This window comes from Lathyrus oleraceus, chromosome 6 (genome assembly GCF_024323335.1).
Source record: "Lathyrus oleraceus cultivar Zhongwan6 chromosome 6, CAAS_Psat_ZW6_1.0, whole genome shotgun sequence".
In the NCBI taxonomy this organism is placed as follows: domain Eukaryota; kingdom Viridiplantae; phylum Streptophyta; class Magnoliopsida; order Fabales; family Fabaceae; genus Lathyrus; species Lathyrus oleraceus.
In genome coordinates, this window is record NC_066584.1 from 247,739,826 (window position 1) to 247,754,142 (window position 14,317).

The following is a 14,317-nucleotide window of genomic DNA, read 5'->3' on the forward strand; positions in this document are numbered from 1 at the left end:
GTAGTTCTCACCATGTTTTGTCTAGCTTTCAGGCTTCCAAGATGTTTCTCAGTGTGGTGTAGTTTCGTCTTCTCTTCAGTTGCGGAGTATCACTACAAAATCCAATGACAGAGAGCCGCGTACGATTTTTTGAGTCGGTAGCATCAATCTTCGGGGGTTTCCAAAAGAGCAAGTAGAGGGGTGTGTCTTCCATCCAATCGTTCCAAGCTTTATCGTTCATCCGACACGAATGTCCTTTATCTGTAACACATAGAGTAACACACACTTAATTAAAACACAAATATTAAGAACAAAACAAACAACAAACCAAACAAACAAAAACAACAATAAATAATAACCCCCCCCCCCCCACTTGAACTAAACATTATCCACAATGTTTTCATCCAAGATAGAGAGGGACTCAAACCGGCTTACTATGGCGGCGGAAATTGCAACATCATCGCGTGCATCTCATCCATCAGAGTCCCTTGACGGGCCTGCTCTACACCTTGGCGTGCTTGCTCCGCTCGGAGATCGCCAATTTCTGTTTGCATCCATGACCATTGGTTCGGCGTCACATATGATGAACCGACACCGGGGTGCATGGATTCCTCTGGTGGGGCAGCAAATTGCTCCTGATCCTGCATCTCTTCCTATACTTCTTCCTCCCGTGAGTCACCTGCAACAAATGTATCAGCGTTGTGCTCGTCCATATCATCTTGGATGACACTATCATAAAGCCAATTGGCCGTGTTTGAGATGCTAATTCGTGCCGGATCAGATAAAGCCATAATAAACTGACCCGAACTCATTAAGGCATAATAATTAGAAACTTGTGAAATCATACCTTGCAGGACCAATGCGTTCATGTCCAGTTTTCTCTTACCTGCTACCGGTGTCTCATTAAGTGCAGCCGTGTCATATTCAAAATATTGGGCAATCTGCGTGATGATGCCTCCTATGGAGATTCCGCCTTGGGCTGCTCTCCCCACACGACCCAGATAATCTGCAGCAAATGCTGCAACACTCACAACAACCCGGTTTTCCATGGCAAACAAAAAGAACAACTCTCTCTGGGTGGCTACACCTATACTGTCACCCCTGCCAAAAAGTGTGAAGGCTAGCACCTTTTGGGCATACCTGAAACAGGGGTTTTGAATGCCCGACGCTTTTGCTCCTTTAGCCACATAGTCAGATCTTCCCGTAATGGCCAACCAGAACGTCTTAGCATCAAAGTTGTCTGGTATAGCTTATGGGCCATAAAGGGGTAGGCAAAGAATTTCCCCCAACTGCTCCACCGTCAACTCATGGTCGACATTGTACAACATGAAAAACATTGTTCCTCCAAAGTACATAGTTGTACTCGTCCAACCCTTTTTGAGCTTGAACTCAATTGTGCTCAGAAATTCTAATGTGATGCGCTCAAAGGTTGGCGCTTCACAATGGACAAACTCTAGCATTCCAAGCACATGAAACATCCTATCCAGTTCTTCAGACATGCCTAATTGAAAATGAGTATCGGAGCAAAGGTACCTGGTCGGAGTGATTTTCCGTTTGACATGAGATGTGTACCTCTGTTCATGCTCCGGGTTATCAAAAATCATGTCATGTGAATTTGGATAACGGATTGTCCGTTTCCTTGGACGGGATGATTCTGTGTCTGCTTGCTTCCCTTTGGAGATTCTTTTTGGCGGAATTTTTGTTTCCTGCGGAAAGAGATTATCGTAGCTTTGTAGAGGATGACGAGTAGAACAACTTTTGTGAAGGTTGCCGACACTTTGGACTATAAATGGCAGTAAAGTTTGGAGTTTTTTGTGAGTTAGGTAATGGAGGAATGTGGAGAAAGTGTGAGGAAGGAGAAAGATAATGAAGTAATGAAGGAGGGAGAGTAAGAAAAATCAGAATTTATTGGTGGATTGTGGATAAAATGTGTTTAAGTGGTAAAAACTTCGGTTGGGGCCCACAAAACACAAAAATCCAAAATTTGAAAAATATGGCCGTTGGGCCTGACACGGGCGGTCGTGCCAGGCCACTATAATTGAAGGCTTGGCTCAGTAAGGCTGACACGGGCCATGTCAGCTGACACGGGTGGCCGTGTTAGCCTACTGTAAAAATTGATTTTTCCTCCTTTTCTGACACGTTCCGTGTCAGGTGACACGGGCGCCCGTGTTAGGGCCCTGTTTTTTCAAAAAATTTCCGACTTTTTCTGTTTTCAGCTTTTTCCCTGATCTTCCGGTGTCCGACCATCTTAATCAACCTTTCTCTTCTAAACTGCTCGATGTAACCACAAACCTACGAGTGAACCTGTAAACACACCGAACATGAAAATAGTTAGATGAAAACCGCGTGGGTTGCCTCCCACGAAGCGTTGCGTTTAACGTCGCATGGCTCGACGGTTGTCTCCCTTATCCTTGGATACGAACATTCTCAATCAGACCACTTTCCTATCTGTGATAGTAGTGCTTCAACCGTTGTCCATTTACTTTGAAGGTGTCCCCATTATTTGGATTTGTCAGTTCGATCGCTCTATGGGGGAGCACTTTGTGAACCAAAAACGGACCCAACCACCTCGATTTCAACTTTCCTGGAAAAAGTTTTAATCTGGAGTTGAACACGAGCACTAGCTGTCCCTCGACAAACTCTTTTCTCTGTGGCCTGGTATTGTCAAGAACATGATATATAAGACCTGTGTCCAACAACTTCACCGCCTTTGCAGTAGCATGCCATTTTCCTTTAGAATCTAAAAACACATCTTTGAGGTTTTCCGGAAGTTTTTTCAATTCCTTTCCTTTCTTTGGTTCTTCACCCTCCTTATTAGAGTGATGTAGGTGTATATCCCCCCATCGGTGTGGTTGAGATCCTTTCCACGGGGTTTGCGTATCCAGCAAGGCTAGCACTTGGGGGTCCCCGTGTCGCAACCTGAAAAATACAGTGCGCAAAAAAAACAACCGGCGAAAGAAAAAGACAGAAGAGTCGCCACCGTGCGTTATTCATCCCAAAGGAGGGAAAGGAAACGCTCGAAGTAAACATGAAAAAGGAAAGGACAAGACGGGGTCTCGCAACCAAATCTTGGGTTCGGGAGTCGGTTATGCGAAGGGAAGGTATTACCACCCCTACGCATCTGTAGTACTCTACGGGATCCACTTTTGTAGTTTTCGTCTAAAGAGTGTGGGTTTATCTAATGTACTATTTACTAAAAAAAAAGGGTTAAATGAAAATGACTCGCGCGGATGTCGCATCCACTGCATACGTATCTCATCTGAATATGAGAATCAGAGTCTTCGTAGCTCGGCTGACCTATGGGTTGGGGGATGTGTGCTCGCTAAGACATCGCGTCTTATGCCTACGTATCTCATCTGGCCTGAGAATCAGAGCAAAACGTAGTTCGGCTAACTATGGGGTTATGGATTGGGTTTTGGACGAACGACGTCACTACGCAATCTACCGGATGCTCGACCTTTGGAGACTTACTCGCCTGTAGTAGAAGGAGTTAACGTGTTGCTTTGAGTTTTAGGGTTTGGGATGCTCAAGGGCAAAAAGGCAGTCCTTGACGAAGGAACCGCGCTACCTGCAGGGATACGAACACATACGAAACAAACATGTATAAAGTAAATGTACCAACAAGGGGCTCAGAAGTAAATAAACAAAAGAAAACAAATGCCTCCTATCGAGGTCTTCCAGCTAAGAAAGTGATAAAATGCGGAAAAGAGGTTAAAGTACCACGCGGATAAAGATCCGAAGTAACAGTAATTAGAGGAATGGGAAACCCTGAGCTCCTTCCAAGCTAACATCATCAAAGAAAGTGGGTCAGTACAGGTAATCGGAATGAACCTCCAGGGGTTATCCCACAAATAAAGTGGGAAACCACGCAAGTTATCCTGCAAAAGTCATGTGAGCCCTTACAAAAACTCAACAAAAGGGTTAGTGAAACACCATAAGCATTTTTTTCATGGATAACAGTATGGTTTCAGAAACCTCAAACCCTGTGGCATACACTTCAGAAATCATGTGATTAAACATTCAAGGCATAGGTTTCACCCATTCATAATACATCACACATTTAGAACATTCAAATTGAAGGCGTAAAATAATGGGAATAGGGCAAACCTGATTGGAGAGCTTGATTGAAATTGAGTTGCACCCGCGAGTTCTCTGTCAGGTTTCTCTTCAGGTTTTGTCCAGGGTTTTGTTCCAAGGAAACCTCAGAGTATTTTGCTTCTCTCCCTTTTTCTCAAGTGAAGCCTTGGTATTTATAGACTGAATTTCATGGTTTTGTGGGCTCAAATGAGAGAGACCCAAGTCCAAAATTTTTTATTATATTTTATTTATTTTTTTTATTATTATTTTTTTGTAAAAAATTATTTATTTATTTTTGTTTCGTTTTTTTTTTCGTTTTTTTTTTTTCGGATCTAATTCTGATTGACATGATGAAATGCAATATGAAATGCTAAATGAATGCATGAATGAGGAGGGCAAATTTTGGGGTGTTACAGTTGCCCCTATTCAATCATCAGCTAAACCGAGTAGGATGAAAGCGAACAGCTTATCAGACAAACGGGGTGAGCTGTGATTGAATACCAAAGATAGACCGAAAATTTGCGCTCCGAGAATACCACAAAAACGCAGAAATACAACACGCTGTTTATTTTTCTTCCGATCCTCTGGCTTAATCTGGAGTTTCGATCCTCTGGCTGAACCTATACTCAATTTAGTCCTCTGGTTGGATATTAATTTTGATCCTCGGGCTGGATACGATTTTGATCTTCTGGCTAGATCTTCTTCGATCTTCTGGCTAGATCTCCTCCGTTTCGATTTTCTGGCTGAATCTATTTCCTTTGATTCTCTGGATGAATCTACTTCGATCTTCTGGCTAGATCTCCTTTGTTTCGATTCTCTGGCTGAATCTATTTCCTTTGATTCTCTGGCTAAATCTACTTCGATCTTCTGGCTAGATCTGAATTGTTTCGATTCTCTGGCTGAATCTATTTCCGGTCTTCGGGCTAGACCTGACTCCGATCTTCTGGCTAGATCTTCTTCGATCTTCTGGCTAGATCTCCTTTGTTTCGATTCTCTGGTTGAATCTATTTCGATCTTCTGGCTAGATCTGGATTGTTTTGATGATAAATTCCCATCATTAGGATCCCGCATCTGAGGCATGCGCTGGTTGACCCTCTTTTGAAATCTACACCCATCCTTCATATTAGATATGCAGCTTCGAGCATATTCCACTTTTGGGCTTCGTACATATTCTTCGGGCTAGAACATGTTGTAACGACTCCTCAATTAGACTTGGGCTTGCTGGGGAAATAAAGCTTGTAGGCGACTTCACTGGGGAATCTTCAAATTGAGCCTTAGGCTGGCTTACTGGAACACGATTCTCAGGCTGAATCTTTGAAATGACCCTCAGGCTGGATCACTGGAACACGATTCTCAGGCTGAATCTTCAAAATGAACCTCAGGCCGGATCATTAGAAAACGATTCTCAGGCTGAATCTTCAAAACGACCCTCAGGCTGGATCACTCACGCTTGATCCTCTGGCTGGATCTCATGACCTTGGTTGTAAAGTAATTCTTCAGTCTGCTTGGAAGAACCTGTTTATCAGCTTATGTGTATGCTTGATATGATATGCATGCAAATGCAAATGTTATGCATGGTGTAAAAAGAAATCTGCTTGGGGAAGCAAACTCCGGTAGGGAACAGATCGCTGTATCAATCCTTGAATGCTCTATGGGGAATGATCCGTCTGCCGGGACCAATGAGCCACCAAAAATAAATTGGCTGCTTGAAAAGTTGACCTTGCGGGGGGAGTATCAACTATGGAAACTTTGTTCGGCGAGGCTCTGTGAGGAGATTTTGTGGGGAAAACACTTCCTGGGGAAATGTCATAGGAAACGGCCTTTGCTGGGGATATGAACTTGCTAATCGACCTCAAGCTGGGGATTAACAAATCTGTTAAAAATAATCTGTTGGGGAATGAGATGAACACTGGGAACGCCACCCTCTCATCTGTTGGTTATGCAACCACTCCGCTGTTGCTAGGAAGATACAGTCTGACACTATCAACTCCGCTGGGGATATATAGTCTGGATACTGTCAACTCTACTGGGGATAGACAGTCTGGATACTGTCAACTCTGTTGGGGAACATGCTCTGCTGAGGAAAGACTTTGTCAACCGCTTGGGGATGAGGATTCATGACTTGGCATCCGGTTCCTGTGACCTGCAACCAAAAATACACGTATGCCTCGGGGGAATTACTCGGTTTGAATTCACCGTTCGGGATTAAGCACATTCAAAGCAATTTTAAATGTTTTCCTGTGTAAATCATCTGCAACAGCCACCATTATGTTCATATGCAATATGTTTTATCAAAAATTCGGACATTTTTGCAAACAAACTGATAAATGAAAAATAAAGAGGCTCTTTAACTGAATTATTCGACTCTTAATGGGGAGAAAATTTGTGCCAGGAATAGGCGAGGGTATCAGGAAGCTGATCCCTGAAAAGAGGTGATCGCTATAAAAAGAGAACTATCCTAATGACAACGGGGATACGGGGTCCCACCGAGTTTCGACTCTGCTATGGCTCGTATGTCCTCAAGACGCTCTGCTCATCTTGCTTTTTGAAGTGGATGATTAGTCGATCTTTAACCTTCGAAGATTGCCGGATTGAATGAAACGGTGATATAACACTGATGAACTCAGATCACAGTCATTCGCTTATTCCCTAACTTTTGCCTGGATCGCCCCCTTTTCGGGTTTTCAATCCACCGGGATACCCATTTTTGCCTGAGCCGCCCTTTTGGGTTTTCGACTCACCGGGTGTACTCTTTTTTTATATCCCTAATTTTTGCCCGAACCTCTTTATTCTTTTTTTTGGTTCGTCGGGATGCCCTTTTTTGCCTGGACTATTCTTTTTATCGTCCAGCGGGTCTATTTTATGCGAAGTATTTTTTTTTAACTGCGTCTGAGTTAATAGGGGACGGGAATCCTTCACCATCCATGGTTGTTAGCATCAAAGCTCCGCCATAGAAAATCCTTTTAACCACGTACGGACCCTCATAGTTCAGTGTCCATTTGCCCTTGTGATCTGTGTTGGGAGGAAGAAATATTTTGAGTACCAATTCACCGACTTGATACCCCCGAGGGCGCACTTTCTGACCAAATGCTTTCTTCATTCGTCTCTGACCGAGATACGTCAATTCTGGGTACGTAGTTCCAACATAGCACCTTAATCATCGAAGACAAGGTAAACAAAGCATCAGCAAATTGGTTTTCTTCAAAAGAAAGTTAACAATCTTCTCATGTAGTCTCTGTAAGGAGCCAGATGAGGCTGAGGTGTATACCATTTCCCGTTGGTTTGATTGATGACCAAAGCTGAGTCCCCGTATACATCCAGGGTTTTAATCTGTATATTGACGGCTTCCTCAAGTCTTAGGATACAAGCTTCGTATTCGGCTTCATTGTTGGTGCAGGGAAAAGTTATTCTGGCACCAAATGGCATATGAACCCCCTTCCGGTGTGATCAACACTATACCAACTCCGCGACCATTGACGTGGACCGCCCCATCAAACATCATAACCCATTTGGATTCAGGGTCAGGCCCCTCCTCCGAGAGTGGTTCCTCTCAATCTTTCGATTTGAGAAACATGATGTCCTCATCAGGAAAGCCAAACCTCATAGGTTGGTAATCATCAATCGGTTGCTCTGCAAGATAGTCTGACAAGACACTTGCCTTGATGGATTTTTGTGAAGTGTATTGGATGTCATACTCTGTCAGTATCATTTGTCACCTAGTAACCTTTCCGGTAAGTGATGGCTTTTCAAAAATATACTTGACTGGATCCATTTTTGATATCAATAGAGTCGTGTGAGTCAACATATACTGTCTTAGTCGGCGAGCAGCCCATGACAAAGCGCGGCAAGTTTTCTCGAGCAATGAGTATCTTTGTTCACAGTCGGTAAACTTTTGCTAAGGTAGTATATTGCATGCTCTTTTCGACCTGACTCGTCATGCTGACCGAGCATACAACCCATTGACCTTTCTAACACAGTCAAGTACATGATCAACGGTCTTTCCTCTCGGCCTGTAGACTGGCCCCGATCTTGATCTCTTTCTTGTCGTCTTCGGTACCAACGTTGATGGTCTCAACCACCTCCTGATAAGGTGTAATAGCTCGGTCCTCCTGTTTCAAAAATCTGGCTAACCCTTCAGGCAATTCACAATCTTCCTCAGCCCCTTCTTCGGCTTGATAGATAGGATTGTCGAAGTCATACTTGGCCATAGCAGTGTCGTTAGCAATGAGATCCGAGTGGTCGGCTCTGCATGATGGAGGATCATGCTTTACCTTAGAATGAGAGATTTTTTTTTGGAAAGAAAGAAAAAACGAAAAAAGAAACATTGCCATTTTTTTTTGTAAAAGTAAAAAAAACCGAAAGAAAGAGAACACAAAATTGTTTGCAAAAGCCGTCCGTTATTGATGATAAAAATAATTGCGAAACGTAACTAAATGGATGGCCCTACAAATGAGCCGTTACACCTTGGGCAAAGTGTAAGACTTTATTATGCATGTAATAAAGGAAAACAATAAAAATCACTCTTTCAGTAGAGTAACCGGGACGGTTTTTTCAGACGACCAATTGTCGAGCTTTTCTCCCGGGACACACGGGCGAACCCAGCTATCTAAGTCACAGTCGCTGTCAGCCTTGTCTTCATCTGCAGCATTGACGATGTGGGGAGAAACCAAACCCCCGCTGGAGAGAGTACCGGTTTCATTCTTCTGAGATCCCGGAGCATACCCCAATCCAAACTTGTCTTCTTTGATGACTGGCTCCACAAATTTGCCCCAGCCTTGGGCATTACCAGCTTTAACCACTTCGACAGCTTGCTTGTATGAAGAGATAGAAGTCCTGACCTTCTCAAACTCAGGTGAAAAGACAGCTTCGGGCGCGACCTCATTGATGTTTGTAGTTTCGAAGCCCTGACACAGCATCTCGTGCATCTCGCCGTCCATCTCTACATACTTAAATGTAGACAGGTGGCTAACAAAAATATCCTCTTCACCACAGACAGTGACGACCTGACCTTCTAGTTCATATTTGAGCTTCTGGTGGAGGGTAGAAGTAAGAGCACCGACAGCATGAATCCAAGGCCGACCTAGCAGACAGTTGTAGGCAGGCTGGATATCCATCACATAAAAGGAGCTCTTGAACACCTGCGGTCCAATCTTAACTGGCAACTCAACTTCGCCAAAGACAACTCTCTTAGAGCCATCAAAAGCCCTCACAACTAAGTTACTTGGCCTCAGGATGGTGTCATCGCAATCCAACTTCATTAAGGATTTCTTTGGAAGAACATTCAGAGAAGAGCCTGTATCAACCAAAACATGGGAAATCATCACCCCTTTGCACTCCATTGTGATATGCAAGGCTTTTTTGTGATTCCTGCCCTCAGGTGTCAGGTCATTATCGGTGAAACCTAGCCCCCGGCTAGCGTTTACATTGGAAACTACCGACTCCAGCTGGTTAACAGTTATCTCCGGTGGAACATAGGCCATATTCAGTACTTTCAACAAGGCTGCTCTGTGCGCCTCAGAGCACAGCAATAGTGAGAGAATGGAGATCTTTGAGGGTGTCTGATTTAGCTGGTCGACTACCTTGTAGTCACTTTTCTTGATAATCCTCATAAACTCATCCACTTCCTTCTCGAATGCGGTCTTAGGAGGATCTTCCTCAGTAGTAACCTCTTCGGTGGATACCTGTTTCCCTTTAGCCTTGGCAGCTGCCTCGGCTTCAGTATTCGCGCGTAATGTTGATGGTGCAAATAGGCGTCCACTGCGAGTGAAGCCACCAACCCCTCCAACATTGTCTACAGCGGAGCTACCAATGTCAATGTCTTCTTCGTTAACTTTCTGCCCCTGGCAGTAGATATCAGCCCCATAGTGCCACGGGATAGCACTGTCTTTCTCATACGGAACGGGTCCTGGTATTGTGATGGTGATTGGACCAACCAAAGTCGGTTGAGGGCTGTCAGAGTAAATTGGGACTGGTGCTGAACTTTCGATGTTCACCGCTGCTGGTTCTGTACTTTCTGGGAAATATATTGTTGTCGGAGCGAGTCTCTCGGGAACATATATTTCTTTAGGAGTGAAATAAAACGTCACCGTCGATACATCATTCTTCACCGGACGGGCCTGATCGAACTGAAGACAACCTTCATCTATCAGCTGCTGAATACCCCTTCTCAAACTGTCACATCCGTTTTCGGCAGCTTGACAATTTCTGCATTCTTCCCCACAGCCCGGGAAAATCTGTCCTTTCAGAAGTCGGTCTTTAACCACTAATAGCGAAGTCTTCACCTTAGTCACATCAGAAACCAAATTCAAAGTTTCCCCACTATCAACAGCATTAATCCTCTGCCCGCCGTGAGCCGGCATCGGGTTCTGGATAACATTAGGCACCGGAGCAAAATTGATAGCCTGGGCATCTCTCAAATCTTGTACCTTTAACTGGAGAGCCTTGCAATTATCTGTAGTATGGCCAGGTGCGTTGGAGTGAAAAGCACATCTGGCGTTGACATCATAACCTCTAGGCAAATTATTGGGATCGATTGGTGGAGCCAGAGTTCTCAACGTAACCAGATTCATGTCAATCAGCTTGGGAAGTAATATTGAATAAGGCATTGGGATTGGCTCGATGACCCGATCCGTCTGCCTTGGACGTTGTTGATAGTGTCTCTGCTGACCCGGATTACCTCCTTGTTGTTGATTGTTGTACCTAGGTTGTTGTTGCGGATGATATTGCGGTTGAGGAACAGGTGTTGGAATAGTGACTGCGGCCACTTGATCTTGATAATAATTAGGGCGTCCTTTACTCCTGCCTCTGCCGGCATACACAACGCTTGCCTCGCCTTCTTTTCTTCGCTGACCGTTACCAGCAAACGGTCTCTTGGGACCTGATGAGTTGGAAGCACTATTGTCTTGAATTCGGCCCATCTTCAATAGACTCTCGATTCTTTCTCCAGCAATTACTATCTCTGCAAAGCTGATTGACGGGCAAGCAGCCAATCTCTCAATATAATTTCCTTGAAGAGTGATCATGAACATGTCCGCCATCTCCCTTTCGGACATAGGGGGTTGGACGGACGCAGCAATCTGTCTCCAACGCTGAGCATACTCTCTAAAGGTTTCCTTGGCAGTCTGAGACATACCTTGCAACAAGGTCCGATTTGAAGCCATGTCCAAGTTGTATTGATATTGCTTGACAAAAGCCTCTGCCAAGTCTTTCCAGCTCTTGATGGTAGTACGAGACAAATGAGAATACCATTCACGAGAAGCTCCAGTTAGACTGTCTTCAAAATAGTACATCCACAGCTTTTCATCTTCCGTGTGAGCTCCCAACCTTCCCAAATAAGATTGGAGATGAGTGCGTGGGCAAGAAGCCCCGTTGTATTTCTCAAAAGTAGAGGGTTTGGACTTGTGAGGAATCCTTACTCCCTGAACCAGACCAAGATTTGTGACATCAAAGCCTAAGGAATTTTGAGACTCCAAAGATTTGAGCTTCTCAGCAAGCTCATCCATACGGCGAGTGGTCTCGAGGGCCTCGTCGTGCAAAGAAAATTGATCGCACTGATAATCTTCAGTAACGGGGTGCCCGTTAATCCGAATTCCTTGATTCACGTTGTACCTTCCGCCAATACCATTTCCAACATTCCCTGTGTTGCCAACATTACCCGGGATTCCATCAGCATTTGCGTTACCCGCGTTACCAGTGTTCACAGGGTTATCAGCGTTCCCAGGGTTACCAGGGTTTCCCTCAGCATTTGGTATCTCCACCTCCGGATCGGGTCTCGGTTGCTCAACCAATTCCCTCAACTTCGCTTGGCCTTCTGCCATACCAGTCATCAATGTCATGAACTGATCCATCCTTTCACGCATATCAGCCAGCTCTTTCTGTACTTGGTCCATCGCTAGTCGTGGACGGTTTTCCTTTGTCGGGTATCTGTGAACTCGCTTGGGACCAATAACTGCCTGATACAGGGAACAAATATTAGACACTGCGGTGACACCTGCAAAACAGACAAGGGTTAATATGCATGGTATACGATGCTCTGCTTGTTCAGTTTTAAGGCACCCCCGTTTTGAAAGGGAATACCCTGCAAATGAATAAGCATGAGATGTTGGATGCAAATATGCAGATGATGTTATGCAATGCAAAGGCACGTCAATCAGAATTGATGGATCCGCTTGAACATCTGTCAGGTTGCACTGCCTGGAGAGAAATTCATTGAGGAATATAATACAAGACCAAAACTCTGCTCCAGAAAACCGGGTTGGTTGGAGGTTAAGGTTTCCTGAATTTAGCCCACCCCTCACTGGTAGGTTCTAAGAACAGAAGTTCGTCAGCTTCAGCCCTTCAGTCACGAATAATACGTTTACCACTGAAGGTTTGGCATTATTACGGGATAAAAGACCTCCACTGACTCCCCTCAACAGGACATCCTAAAGCAAGTTCCCAATCTCGGGGTCCTCGGATTGATCAGCGAGAATGCGCTCACCACAGCTAACATAATCACGTCTCGGAGGAGAGGCCTCGACTGAGTTCTCGGGAAATGGTCACCAGAGTCGACGATTTCTAAAGGAACACCATGTCGTTACGGAACATCCGTAGGACATAATATATCCAAAAGAAACCTCGTCTGGGTGTGGTTCTTCACGAACGACTTAACGTAGCAACATGCCACGCAAGCCTCATGATCATCCACTCTAAAACCTGTGTGTACACTCAAGCCTGGGTAATGGGCTTATCTCTCATAGAACATCTCATCCCAACAAACAAACAAACAGATCCAATAGATACAACAGATGCATGCAAGCAGATAAGCAAATAAATGTACAAAAGCATGAACACCCAATAAACAAGAAATCACACAAGCTAGGAGGGACTCGCTTAGGGAAGATGGACCAGCAAGAGGTCAACTTCTTAGTCCCCAGCAGAGTCGCCAGCTGTCGCAACCTGAAAAATACAGTGCGCAAAAAAAACAACCGGCGAAAGAAAAAGACAGAAGAGTCGCCACCGTGCGTTATTCATCCCAAAGGAGGGAAAGGAAACGCTCGAAGTAAACCTGAAAAAGGAAAGGACAAGACGGGGTCTCGCAACCAAATCTTGGGTTCGGGAGTCGGTTATGCGAAGGGAAGGTATTAGCACCCCTACGCATCTGTAGTACTCTACGGGATCCACTTTTGTAGTTTTCGTCTAAAGGGTGTGGGTTTATCTAATGTACTATTTACTAAAAAAAAGGTTAAATGAAAATGACTCGCGCGGATGTCGCATCCACTGCATACGTATCTCATCTGAATATGAGAATCAGAGTCTTCGTAGCTCGGCTGACCTATGGGTTGGGGGGATGTGTGCTCGCTAAGACATCGCGTCTTATGCCTACGTATCTCATCTGGCCTGAGAATCAGAGCAAAACGTAGTTCGGCTAACTATGGGGTTATGGATTTGGTTTTGGACGAACGACGTCACTACGCAATCTACCGGATGCTCGACCTTTGGAGACTTACTCGCCTGTAGTAGAAGGAGTTAACGTGGTGCTTTGGGTTTTAGGGTTTGGGATGCTCAAGGGCAAAAAGGCAGTCCTTGACGAAGGAACCGCACTACCTGCAGGGATACGAACACATACAAAACAAACATGTATAAAGTAAATGTGCCAACAAGGGGCTCAGAAGTAAATAAACAAAAGAAAACAAATGCCTCCTATCGAGGTCTTCCAGCTAAGAAAGTGATAAAATGCGGAAAAGAGGTAAAAGTACCACGCGGATAAAGATCCGAAGTAACAGCAATTAGAGGAATGGGAAACCCTGAGATCCTTCCAAGCTAACATCATCAAAGAAAGTGGGTCAGTACAGGTAATCGGAATGAACCTCCAGGGGTTATCCCACAAATAAAGTGGGAAACCACGCAAGTTATCCTGCAAAAGTCATGTGAGCCCTCACAAAAACTCAACAAAAGGGTTAGTGAAACACCATAAGCATTTTTTTCATGGATAACAGTATGGTTTCAGAAACCTCAAACCCTGTGGAATACACTTCAGAAATCATGTGATTAAACATTCAAGGCATAAGTTTCACCCATTCATAATACATCACACATTTAGAACATTCAAATTGAAGGCGTAAAATAATGGGAATAGGGCAAACCTGATTGGAGAGCTTGATTGAAATTGAGTTGCACCTCCGAGGCCCTTCAGGGTTTGGAGGCTGCTCTGAGTTCTCTGTCAGGTTTCTCTTCAGGTTTTGTCTAGGGTTTTGTTCCAAGGAAACCTCAGAGTATTTTG